The 13,502-nt window shown below is 39.0% G+C and overlaps 1 protein-coding gene and 1 pseudogene across 5 annotated transcripts in view; one reads left to right on the top strand and one right to left on the bottom strand.

The window, feature by feature from the left end:
- ZNF106 (zinc finger protein 106) overlaps positions 1 to 13,502 on the top strand; it is a 71,127-nt gene that overhangs the window by 1,709 nt on the left and 55,916 nt on the right. The window lies entirely within an intron of this gene.
- On the bottom strand, positions 12,211 to 13,216 carry LOC112832997 (heterogeneous nuclear ribonucleoprotein A1-like; annotated as a pseudogene).

The raw sequence follows: 13,502 nt of genomic DNA, 5'->3' as shown, positions 1-13,502 counted from the left end.
GGGTTTTTTTTCCTCTTAGAATCTAATCTGAAAGAGACTATCAAGAAATGAGAGTTCCTAAATGTTCAGTAGAGGACTGCTTAAAGAAATTATGCATTTGTTAGAACAAGCCAGCCCTCTGTGTGCTAATACTGAGTAATAACCAAGATATGTTAAGTGAAACAAAAAGTGCAAAAGAGGTTTTGTATTTTGCAGCCGTTTGTGACTTTTTAAAAAAAGTTTTATGTATTTGCATATGTATGTATAGAATATGTCTGGAGGAATATGTAAAAAAGTGGTAACAGTGACTGGAGGTGCACACGGCTGGGAAACAGGAACGGGAAGGGAATAATTTTCTGTGTTTTTAAGATTTGTGTGTGTGTGTGTGTGTGTGTGTGTGTGTGTGCGCGTGCGCGCGCGCGCACGCGCCGCGCAAAAAGGTGGTTTTATTAAAGCACAGGGACGGGACCTGTGGGTAGAGTTGCCCTGGGGTCATGAGGAGTGGCCCATTATATACTTTCAAGTTGGGAGGGGGTTAGGGATAGTGTCAGCCTCCCAGATATTTTGGAAACAAGGTTTCCCGGATCCTGAGGAGGCTAGCTGTTGTTAGGAAAGGCCTTATATTACTGTTTAGTAAAAACTTAGTCATGAGACCCTTGAGATGTTTATCTGTGGGTCATATGCTTGGGCGATGATTGACAGCTTGTATCATGGGGGGAGTAGATAAAGGAAGTTTCCAAAGATTTTTTGTATGTTAAAGTAGACTTACGGGGTGGGCTAAAACTAGCCTTTTGTCCTTAGCAAAGTATTAACATTGAGGCAGCTGAGTTCCTAGAGAGAGGTCACTCTGCCTCTTTCAAACACTTGTCCATGGGCTGTAGATAGTAAGGAAATTTAATAATTTTTTCTTCTGCCTTTGTTTCCCACATCATGTTTTTAAGAATTTTTTATGAAACTTAAAAACATCCAGAAAAGTAGAGAAAATGCTATATTGAATCTGTGCAAATTGATCATTTTAAAATCTGTTGTTACATTGCTGTATCTTATTCCTGACATCTCTAAACAATTTAATACACGTCTCTAATAAAAAGAACATTTTCCTGCATAACCCAGTAACACAGTCACACTGAACTAATTTTTCCATATTATGTAATACCCAGTCTTTATTAAAATTTCCCCAAATTGGGGGCATCTGGTTGGCTCAGAGGAACATGCGACTCTTGATCTTGGGGGTTGTGAGTTCAAGCCCCATGTTGGGTGTAGAGATTACAAAAAAAAAAAAAAAAACCTTAAAAGTTTTCCCCAAATTGTCCTCACCCCTACTGTTTTTGATCCTATTTGCAATCAAAGTCTATGCATTGCATTTGGCTATTACGTCTCTTGAAATCTTTTAAAATCTACAACAGTTACCTTTTTTCTCTCCCTTTCTCTTCTTTCATCATTACTTGTTGAAGAGACCTGGTCAATTATCTGGATTTATCTGATTGATTCTTAGTGGTTTACTTAGCCCGTTACTGCAAACTGGAAGGGACAGGTAAATGCTTGATTGGATTCAGGTTAAACACTTTGGGGATATCACAGACTATGCTGTGTACTCTAGTTTTTCTATTAATGATGCTGAGATTAGTCAGTTCAGATGGTAAATGTGAGTTCTCCATTGTAAGATTGTATTTCTCCCCTTGGAAACCAGCTGTAAGCCCTTTTGTATATTTAAAATTTAAAACTAGTGTTACCTATTCAAAATATAAATAATTACCTTTAAAAAGACAAAGCTTGGGGTGCCTGGGTGCCTCAGATGGTTAAGCGTCTGCCTTTGGCTCAGGTCATGATCTCCAGGTCCTGGTATTGAGCTCCAAGAGTCCCAGGTTGGGCTCCAGGCTCAGCAGGGAGTCTGCTTCTCCCTCTCCCTCTGCCTCTACCCCTGCTCTCTCTGTCTCTCTCTAATAAATAAAACCTTAAAAAAAAAAAACCACAAAGCTTACTGGAAGAAATTGCTGCTGCTTATTTTTTATTTTTTAAAGATTTTATTTAGGGATGCCTTGGTAGTTCAGTTGGTTAAGCAACTGCCTTCAGCTCAGGTCATGATCCCGGAATCCTGGGATCAAGTCCTGCTTTGGGCTCCTTGCTCAGCAGGGAGCCTGTTTCTCCCTCTGCCTGCTGCTGCCCCCTGCTTGTGCACTTTTTCTGTCTCTGACAAATAAAATCTTAAAAAAAAAAATAAAGATTTTATTTATTTACTTATTTAGAGAGAGCATGAGCAGTGGGAGAGGGAGAGGGAATCTCCCCCTGACTCTGTGCTAAGCGCAAGGTGGGGCTCCATTCCACAACCCTGAGATCATGACCTGAGCTGAAATCAAGAGTTGGGTGCTGGGTGCCTGGGTGGCTCAGTCGTTAAGCGTCTGCCTTCGGCTCAGGTCATGATCCCAGGGTCCTGGGATCGAGCCCCGCATCGGACTCCCTGCTACGCGGGAAGCCTGCTTCTCCTTCTCTCACTCCCCCTGCTTGTGTTCCCTCTCTTGCTGTGTCTCTTTCTCTGTCAAATAAATAAATAAAATCTTTAAAAAAAAAAAAAGTCTGTTTCTTAACCAACTGAGCCACTCAGGTGCTCCATGCTGTTTTTTTGGGGGGGGGTGGGATGGGGGGAAGTAGGGGCAGAGGGAGAGAGAGGATCTTAAGCAGGTTCTGTGCTCAGCGTGGACCCCTACATGGGGCTCAATCTCAGAACCCTGAATTCATAACCTGAGCTGGAATCAAGAGTCCCAACACTTAACCGACTGGGACATTCAGGTGCCCCATGCTGCTGTCTTTTTCTTTTTTTTTTTTTTAAGATTTTATTTATTTGAGAGAGAGTGAGCAAAGGATCCCAAGCAGGGGGAGCGTCAGAGGGAGAGGGAGAAGCAGGCTCCCCACTGAGCAGGGAGCCCGCTGCGGGGCTGGATCCCAGGACCTGAGCCGAAGGCAGACCCTTAATCAACTGAGCCACCCAGGTGCCCCATGCTGCTGCTTTTTTAAACTGAATCCCTGATAACTAGGTGGTAGTATCTCATTTTATACAAGAGGAATTTCAAGTTCAGAGGTTAAAATTTACTCAAGGTGGTAGACCTATTATTTTTATCTGCTTCCGAAGTCGTGCTTTTATACCATACTTTGTAAAATATAAACTGGTATGTAAAAGTAAAATTGTTACTATTCCTAGTAGTTATGTTACTTGTCTCATATCTTTTTGAACAGGTAATCAGTATCTAATGATATTAGACATTTTGGAGTATCAGTAAAGTGGATAGATGTCTGTAATGAGCCATTTTGAAAGTTCAAAATATGTGTGCAAGTCGAAACTCTTAATTTCTGGAGTTCCAAAAAAGTTCTATACGTGGAAGCATTATGCAGTCTTGGTTCTTGTGCCTAAAGTCTTCAAGGTTTAAAAAAAAATATATGAGTTAAAAGAAAATTAAAACTATATGTGTATTATTGTTTAATTTTTTAAAAAGTACAAAAGGGTCTGTAATGAAAACCTGCACACCCTCACTTTTTTTCCCAGAGGCAGTAACTGTTACTTGGGTATCCCACTGTAGATACTCTGCATGTTTATGTATATGTCACTAGGATAAATGTCATTCTTATATAGAAGTATCTTAGCAGCATAACCTAAAATAATACTGTTGAAGTTTATACTCCAGTTTTTATTGTTTATATTCCAAATGTCTTTGCTAACTTGTATTCATTCATTCAACAGTATTGAGTGCTTATTCTATACCAGATGGTGTGGCAAGTCATAGGAATAAAATGATGAACAAGACAGGCATTCCTGCTAGCTGTCAAGGAGGTTACCCTCTATTGGGAGAGGCAGTCATTAAGCAAATAATTATACTAATGACTATAGCAGAGATTCAGTACCTGCTCTGTGCCAAACACTTTATGTGGATTTTTAAATTTATTTCTCAAAACAACCCTATGACATTGATACTAATAATATTTTTATTTCATGAATGCACAGAAAGATTAAATTATTTGGTCAAGATCACACACAACTAGTAAGTGATAGAGCTAGGTTTCAAACACAAGCAGTCTGGCTATGGAGACCTTGGCTGTCTTCCTTTATCCTAATTTTTAAAGAGTTTGAGATCATCCCCTAAGGAAGTTTGGAAATTTGTGGGGGTGTTTTTTGGTTTCAGAATCATTGAGAGGATGACATCGACTTTAGTGGATGGAGATCAGGGATGTTGGACATCCTGCAATGTAAAGGACATCCCTAACCTATAGTAAAAATTGTTACACATTTTGCATCACTTTCAAATGTTCCAGAAGATGTTCATGTATGGGAAAAATCTGTTTAGGATCGTATGGCCTAGAACCAGTTTGTTTTACACAGAAACTCTATATTTTTTTTGTTTTATTTTTACATACAGCATAGTTACTGTATAAATCAAGTGATTGTGCTTTCTTTATTTTAGAAAGTTTACAAAGAGTTGGCCCCTATTTTGGAAAATCATATCATAGACAGCAGTGCTATTCCTGGTATTTTTATCAACAACATAACATGTATACATCAGTCTGTATTTGTAGTTGTTACATTCATAGTCTTACATCATCTAATCTAGTCATGTCCAAGCATTTACATGTTGAAATGCATATTATTTTATGATAAATTACTTTTTTGTTATAGTTAGCACATTATATTGATATTTTAAATTTTATTTGTGTAAGTTACAGTAGCTCTGAATTTCGTTTCTTTTTTTTTTTTAAGATTTTTATTTGAGAGAGAACGTGCACGTACATGATCCCAGGGTCTTGGGTTCGAGTCCCACATGGGCTTCCTGTTCAGAGGGAAAACTGCTTCTCCCACTCCCTCTCCCCCTACCAAGGATAGGAGATATTAGGGGCACCTGGGTGGCTCAGTTGTTTAGCATCTGCCTTCGGCTCAGGTCATGATCCCGGGGTCCTGGGATTGAGCCCCACATCAGGCTCCCTGCTCAGTGGGAGGCCTGCTTCTCCCTCTTCCACTCCCCCTGCTGTGTTCCTTCTCTTGCTGTGTCTCTCTCTCTCAAATAAATACATAAAATCTTTTTTAAAAAAAAAGGAGAGGCAATATTACAAAATATTTATGATTAAGAAAAGGTATAAATATCTTGAAAGAAAAATTGTGTGGTGACAGTTGGGGAAGCTGGTTGATGAGCACACTGGGGAGTGTTATATTAATCCCTCACATTTATGTAAAAATGAAAATTACCATAATGTTTTAGGAAAAAAAAGGGTATTGGGTCTGATATGGTTGAGAACTGCTGCTCTACTCCCTGCCTCAGAAATAGTCACAGTTGTGACAAGTGGTATGACGAAAGTACAGGAAGGAAGTGTATATGAGGGAATATGGCCTAATCTGAGAGATCAGGGAGCACTTCCCCAGGCAGCTGACATTTGGACTGAGATTTGAAGGATGAGTAATTAATAAGATGGAAAAGAATAAAAGCATTCCAAGGAGAGGGACCAACATATGAAAAAGGGAGGGAACATGGTAGATGGGAAGAACTGGAAATACCATTTTGTCTGGTGTATAGAGATCTAGGGGAAAAGTAGCTCAAACCTAGTACTTATTAGCAAGGGTCATATCAAGTGGGCTTTTTAAAATATTTTGGTTTTTATTTTAAATAATTGGATGTAATGAAGGGCTTTTATTTTTTTTTATTTTTTACTTTTTAAAAAATATTTATTCATCTGAGACACAGAGAAAGAGAGAGAGAGAGCACATGAGCAGGGAGAGAGGCAGAGGGAGAGGGAGAAGCAGGCTCCTTGCTGAGCCAGGAGCCGGATGTGGGGCTCGATCCCAGGACCCTGGGATCATGACCTGAGCCAAAGGCAGATGCTTAACCATCTGAGCCACCCAGGCGCCCCTAATGAAGGGCTTTTAAAAGTCAGGGGCTGAGGCATTAAACATGAGTGTATGGGCTTGGCTTTTTCAGTGTATGGTTGAGGGAATCACAGAAGTGTATGTTTAGGTGAAAGTGAAATTGAAACTGAGTCATTTCATGAAAGACAACTGCCATTTAAGAGTCACTGCAGACCCTAGCCAACTTTGTCACTAAACCTAGGGCCTCCTACTCCATCACAGGATTGAGAGGTAAGTCTTTTTTGATCAGCCCCACCTGCTTGAACATTGCCTGGAGCCATTTAGTCAGTCTGAAGGCTTTTTAAAAGTGCAAGCATGGAAATCCAGTTCTGGTCACGGCTTAGTAAGCTCCTACTGGTAGGCCCTCCTCTGAATAACAGCTATTTAGACCAGAAGTACGTAATACAACTAAGATCACTGGAGAGTTACCCGAAGCAAGCAGATTCTGGAAGGGAATTAACATTTGAGGAACGGAACGACATGAGCATGATTTCCCATTTTCATGGCCCCAGTCTGTACCAGGTAGGATGGTTAAAATTCTGAAATAAACTTGCAGTGTTTTAGTTCCTGAAGAAACAAAAGTTAAGGCTCAAGGCAGACACAGCTGTTGGGAAGTGAGAGGCGAATCCTGGAACATAGAGAAGCATCAAACTCTGTGAATGAATTCTATCCAAATCTTGGCAGACTGTTGAACTCTGCATGTGTAGAGCAGACTCCAAGAAGATCAACTAAGGATAAAAGGACTAAATTGAGATTTCATCTACCTAAGACACAGAGTTTGCAGTTTGAGTCAACCAATTTAAGTACCTTCTAAAACAAAACTAAAAACACTCTTCAGCGGAATATAAAGGAATCCAGAGCCTCCACAACATAACATTTACAACATGCAGCATATATTCCAAAATTACTTACATACAAAGATCAGAGAAATGTAACCTCAAGTTAAAAAGACAATCTACAGAGACTAACTATAAAATACTTAAATGTTGGAATTAGCAGGAAAGGATTTGAAACTTTTGTAACTATTATAAAAGGAAAGCTATGCATAGGAAAATATTTTCACAAAGAATGAGTATTAAGTAACCAAGTGGATATTCCAAATTTGAAAAATATACTGGAAGTAAAGTGGATGAGCTAAAAGCAGAATAGAGATGACAGGAAAGAATCCATGAAATTAAAGATCAGTAGAAATTATTCAGGGAGAGGAGCAGCATATCCTCAAGGACCTGGGGGCAATATCAAAAAATCCAACATATGTAATTAAAGTCCCAGAAGGAGAGGTAGAGGTGAAAGAAAGGGAAAGAAAAAAATACTTGCAAATGTAATGGCTGAAAATCTCCCAAATTTAGTGAAGGGCATAAATTGACAGATTCAATAAGCTCAGCAAATCCCAGTAAGGATAAAGACAAAACCATGCAAACCACAGGTTTAAAAATGAAGAAAACCATGACTGGGTACTTCATAATCAAACTGTTGAAAGCCAAAAATCAAAGGAAAAATCCAGGAAACAGCAGAAGAAGCCATGTTGCATACAGAAGGGTAATCATAAAGGCCAGAGAGAATAGAAAATGATTAAAATGCTGAAAGAAAAATTTGACAATCCAGAATTCCAGATTCAGTAGTATAGCCTTCAAGAATGAAAGTGAACTAAAAGTATTGTCAGATAAAAGAAAACCAAGAGAATTCATAACTAGCAGGTTTGTACTACAAGAAATGCTAAAGTTCTTCAGTCTGAAGGGAAATGATACCTGGTGGAAACTTGAATCTTCATAAGGAAATGAAGAACATCAGAAATGGTAAATATGTGGATAGATACAAATCTCTCACTTTTTTCTTAAAACAACATATAACTGTTCAAATAATTTTTAAAAAGCATCTTGTGGCAATCATCACATAATGTAGATATAAAAACTGTAGGATAAAGCATGGAATGGGAGGTGGGGGTATATGGACCTGTATGGGAGCAAGGTTTGTATATATTATGTGAAATGGCAAATTATTAACATCGAGTAAAGTGTAAAATAAGAAGGATGTATTTTGTAATTCTTAGAGTACTCACTACGGAAAAAATGTGAAGAAGTGTTGCTTAAAAGCTAGTAGAAAAATTAAAGTGAATAATCCAAAAGGGGTTAGACTTACAGCCAAACAGAAATAATGGTAGACCTAATCCAACCATATCAATAATTTCATTTAGTTTAATGGAATAGATACTCTGATTCAATGCATACAGACAGATTGGCTAAAACTAAATGCATGGAAAAAGATACACCTTTTAATGAGTAAGCATAAGAAGGCTGGAGTGGCTATATTCATATCAGGTAAAGTAGAGTTGAAGGTAAAGTGTGTTGCTAGAGTTAAGGGGGTCATTTCATAATGATAAAGAGGTCAATTCATGACATAATCATAAACATGTATGTGCCTAATACAGAGGTTCAAATTACATCAAGCAAAAATGGATAAAATTAAAAAAAGAAATAGACAACAATCATGGAGACAACTAAACTAACAAAAAGTCAGTATAGAGCTCCACCCAACTACTACAGAATATACTTCTTTCCCCAAGTGTACTTAGAGACCAGATGCTGAGCTTTGAATCAAGTCTCAATAAATTTGAAAGGATTGAAATAATACAGAATATGTTCTTTGACCATGATGGGATTAAAGTAGAAATCAAGGTGTCTAAAATAACCCACACGGGCACCTGGGTGGCTCAGTCGTTAAGCGTCTGCCTTTGGCTCAGGTCATGATCCCAGGGTCCTGGGATCCAGCCCCTCATAGGCTCCCTGCTCAGCGGGAAGCCTGCTTCTCCCTCTCCCATTCACCCTGCTTGTGTTCCCTTTCTCTCTGTGTCTCTGTCTGTCAAATAAATAAATAAAATCTTCAAAAAAATAAAATAACCCACACATTCTAAACCTTTGTGTGAATGAAGACTTCGCAAGAGAGAAAGTAATTTGAACTGGATGATGAAAATAGAGCCTCACAATTTGTGGGATAATGGTCATAGCCAAGAGGAGCCTGTGGAGACATCACAACCAAATGTAATGTGGTATCCTGGTTGAGATCCTGGAAGAGAAAAAGGATATTAGGTAAAAAGTGAGGAAATAAAATAATAGACTTAATAATGTATCAATATCAGTTTTTTAATTATGACAAACTCTCATACTGATGCAAGATGTAAATAATACGGGAAACTGGGAGTGGGGTATATGGTACTTTACTATTTCTGCAATTTCTCTGTAAGTCTAAAACTATTCTAGAATAAATAGTTTATTAAAAAGTGCTTTAAGGGGCGCCTGGGTGGCTCAGATGGTTAAGCGTTGCCTTCTTCTCGAGTTGTGATCTCTGGGTCCTGGGATTGAGCCCCGCATTGGCTCCCTGCTCAGCAGGGAGTCTGTTTCTGCCTCTACCCCTGCTTGTGCTCTCTCTGTCTCTCTTTCTCTCTCTCAAATAAATAAAATCTTAAAAAAAAAAGTGCTTTAAAAATTTGTAGGATGCAGTTAATGGAGTGTGTAGAGGAAAGTTCATAACTTTAAGCACCTATTTTAGGAAAGAAAGGTCCAAAGACAATGGCCTAAAGTTCTACCTTATGAAGCTAGTAGAGAGCAAGATACTTCTAAAGTATATAGAAGGAAAGAAATAAGACAACAGAAGCAATCAGTGAAATAGAAAAAGACAAACAATATACAAAATTACAAAGTCAGAAGTTGGTTCTTTGAAAAGATCAATAGTGTTGTTAAATCCATAAATACACTGATAAAAACAACACAAATTACTAGTATCAAGAATGAAAGGGATTTACCACTACAGATCCTGTAGAACAATAAGAGGATATTATAGGCAACCTTATGCCAAAAAATTTCACAACATAACTGGACAGTTTCTTGAAAATACCTATATACTAAAGCTGTCACAAGTTGAGATAAGATCTGAAGATGCTTATATTAAAGAAATTGAATAATGATTGAAAAAAACTTCCCATAATGAAAACTCCGGGCCATAATGGTTCCATTGATGAATTCTATCAAGTATTTAAAGAAGAAATAACATCAATCTTATATAAAAATACAGAAAATAGACAAAGGGGAATTACTTCCAAACTCATTTCACTAGGCCAGCATAACCCCAATAACTAAAACCTGATAAAGATGTTACAGATTTAAAAGAAAATTACAAAAGTGTGCCTTATGAACATAGACCCTAAATAATTCTGGGCAAACTATTAACAAGCCATAATATATTATGACGGAGTGATTAAGGATAGATGGATAGGTATCTATCTGGTAAAACAAATACGGTAAATTGTTAATGGTAGAATCTAGGTGGTAAATACAGGGATATATGGGAAACTGGGTGTAGGGTATTCACTATGAGATTCTTTCAGCATTTTTGTGCTTGAAATTTTCTAAAATACAATATAGGGAGAAAAGGGAATATTATGAACAGATTTGTATTTTAAAGAGATTTCTCCTGCTGCTGTGTAAGGATTAGGAAAGTAGAGGATTACCTGAGAATAGTTTGAGAGAGGGTGCTGAGACCATTTAGGAGGATATTATATGACAGTTCATTTTAGGCTGGCAATTGTAAGGTAGATTTGAGCCCTTGGAAAATTTCCAAGCTGTTGGAATGCTGAACTTTTGAATAGTACCAAATTTTGTCTAAGCATATTTTTTTTTTTTTACTACCTACTTGCTGAGATATTCGGATATATAACTGCCACATGAACAGTATGCATCAGAGCTTTAATTTTTTTTATTTTTAAAATTTTTTTAAAGATTGATTTATTTGAGGGGCATCTGGGTGGCTCAGTCGGTTAAGCATCTGCCTTCGGCTCAGGTAATGATCTCGGGGTCCCAGGATCGAGCCCTACGTTGGGCTCCCTGCTTGGCGGGGAGTCTGCTTCTTCCTCTGCCTCTGCCTCCGCTGCTCCCCCTGCTTATGCTCTCTCTGTCAAATAAAAATATAAAATCTTAAAAAAAAATTTATTTGAGAGAGCGTGCACTTGATGGCTTGATCCCACAGCCCCTGAGATCAGGACCTGAGCTGAAGCCAAGTGTCAGACACAACCAACTGAGCCACCCCGGCACCCCCGTGTGAGCTTTTAGTGAGCATTAGACTTTTGACATTTACAGAGCGATATTGAGCATTTTTGCAAATTCTAAAATTTGCAGTACCACTACTTTAGTGGCACATAAATTCCTCCCTAAAATCTGATAAAATATATGGTGACTTTTTCAGAGACTTATTTTTTTTCTTTTTTTGGTGGGCAACAAAGCAAGATTTATTGAGCCATAGCAAAGTGATAGTACAAAGCTCCCAAGGAGGGAGGGGACCCAAAGGGGTTGCCCTCAGAGACTTAAGTATACTTTTTTTTTTTTTTAAGTATGCTCTTTTAAGTATAGGACAGAGGCATTTAGAAGCTATTAACATCAACTGCTAAAGTAAATGCTTTATTGTATTACACCAGGACTGTAGTCAATGATGAACTTAAAAGATTATATAAAAGGAAGAAATAATGAAGATGATTGCTATTATAGTCCTACTTACATAAAGTGGTTGAAGACTATTGAATGTATTGTTAGCAACAGGATGCGTGGAGAATGGCAAAGCTTTTGGGGGAGATGTTGGGCAGTTGGCTAGACTCACTCGTTAGCTTGCAGTGATTGTAATTCAGTGATTTTTATTTTTTTAAAGATTTATTTATTTATTTTAGAGAGCATGTGAGTAAGCCTGGGGGAAGAAGGGCAGAGGGAGAGGGAGACAATCCCAAGCAGACTTCTTGCTGAGCACGGAGCCCTACATGGGGCTCGATCCCACAACCCTAAGATCATGACCCGAGCTGAAACCAAGAGCCAGACACCCAACTGACTGAGCCACCCAGGTGTCCCCAGAATTCTATTTTTTTTATTTTTTAAAGATTTTATTTATTTGACAGAGACAGCGAGAGGGAACACAAGCAGGGGTAGTGGGAGAGGGAGAAGCAGGCTTCCCGCTGAGCAGGGAGCCTGATGTGGGGCTGGATCCCACGACCCTGGGATCATGACCTGAGCTGAAGGCAGACACCCAACGACTGAGCCATCCAGGTGCCCCCCCCCCCAAATTTTTTTAAAAGACACTTTTATTCCCCATCATGATAAACTTTTACTTACCAATCAACCACATGGGTGCAAAAAAAAAAAAAAAAAAACTACATTAAAACCCTTTGTTGGAATGCTTTACACTTTCCACAGAACAGAAACTAAAATAACCTGTTATACAATTAGTCCTCAGTTTTTTGTCCATACACATGAGCATTGTCTAAAACATGTCTTCTTTGCAGCAGGTAGGCCCTGCCATCACTGTGCTTGGCTGAGTTCACAAATCTGTTGTAACCTGTAGCTTCCCTGTGGCTTCTCTGGCTCTCCTCTCCTGCTAAGCTTTGTTTCCTGGCAGTGATTAGAACCTCCTGCCACTGTCATAGCTACTGCTGCTGCTGGAACCACCATAGCCACCTTCGTTTTGTGGTTTGGTAAAGTATTGGCGTCCACCACCATTGGGGGCCAGAGCTTCTGCCTCCAAAATTTCCTCCTGTCATGGGTCCAAAATTTGAGGATTGATTGTTGTAATTGCCAGAATCATCATAACTTCTGCCACCTCCAGAGTTGCTTCCATCATTACCAAATTTGTTATGGCCATCCCCACTGCCACCATATCCACCACCACCTCGACCGCCACCAAAGCCACCTCGACTGCTGAAGTGTCCTCCATGACCAAAGTTGTCATTCCCACCAAAACCACCTTCACAGTTTCCAGAACCACTTGTCACTTGCTGAGCTAGGGCTCTCCTTAGTTCACAGTCATGGCCATTCACAGCCTGGGATTTTTGAATGACAGTCTTACCTACAGAGTCATGGTCATCAAATGTTACACAAAAGCAAAGCCTCTCTTTTTGCCACTGCCTCGGTCAATCATGATTTCAGTCACTTCAGTTTTCTGATACTGTTCAAAATGATCCCTTAGATGATGTTCTTCAGTGTCTTCTTTAATGCCATCAACAAAAATCTTTCTCACAGTTAAGTGGGCACTAGGTCTTTGAGAATTTTCTCTTGGGACAGCCTTCTTTGGTTCCACAACTCTTCCATCCACCTTGTGTGGCCTTGCGTTCATGGCTGCATCCATCTCCTCCACAGTGGCATACGTGACAAAGCCAAAGCCTCTGGAGCACTTGGTGTTTGGATCTCTCATTACCACACAGTCCGTAAGCGTTCCCCATTGCTCAAAGTGGCTCCTCAGACTCTCATCAGTTGTTTCAAATCTCAAATCTGTGATGAAGAGCTTCTGCAGCTGTTCAGGCTTTTTAGGAGACTCTGACTTAGACATGACAGTGGTGGGAGGGGAGACTCAGCGGGCAGAAAGGCGTAATGAACATATCTCCATGCCACAGAATTTTAAATTTCATGTCACAGAATTTTAAATTTTAATATCTTTATAAAATATATTGAGTACAGGAATAAAAACTTTTAAAATTATTAAATACATGCAACAAGCTACCAAGGTATACTTTTAAAAAAGTGTTTGTACAAGCTATCTTTGGGCTTAAAACTTAGTCTGTTATATGATGACGACGTTTGCTAATATGTTATTGTCTTGTTAGGGTTGGTGTTAT

Source organism: Callorhinus ursinus, unplaced genomic scaffold (assembly GCF_003265705.2).
Source record: "Callorhinus ursinus isolate GAN/ISIS: 27379988/994484 unplaced genomic scaffold, GSC_fseal_2.0 scaffold25, whole genome shotgun sequence".
NCBI lineage: Eukaryota > Metazoa > Chordata > Mammalia > Carnivora > Otariidae > Callorhinus > Callorhinus ursinus.
Note: the sequence above shows the minus strand (reverse complement) of the source record. Positions and strands in the feature narration are given on the sequence as shown.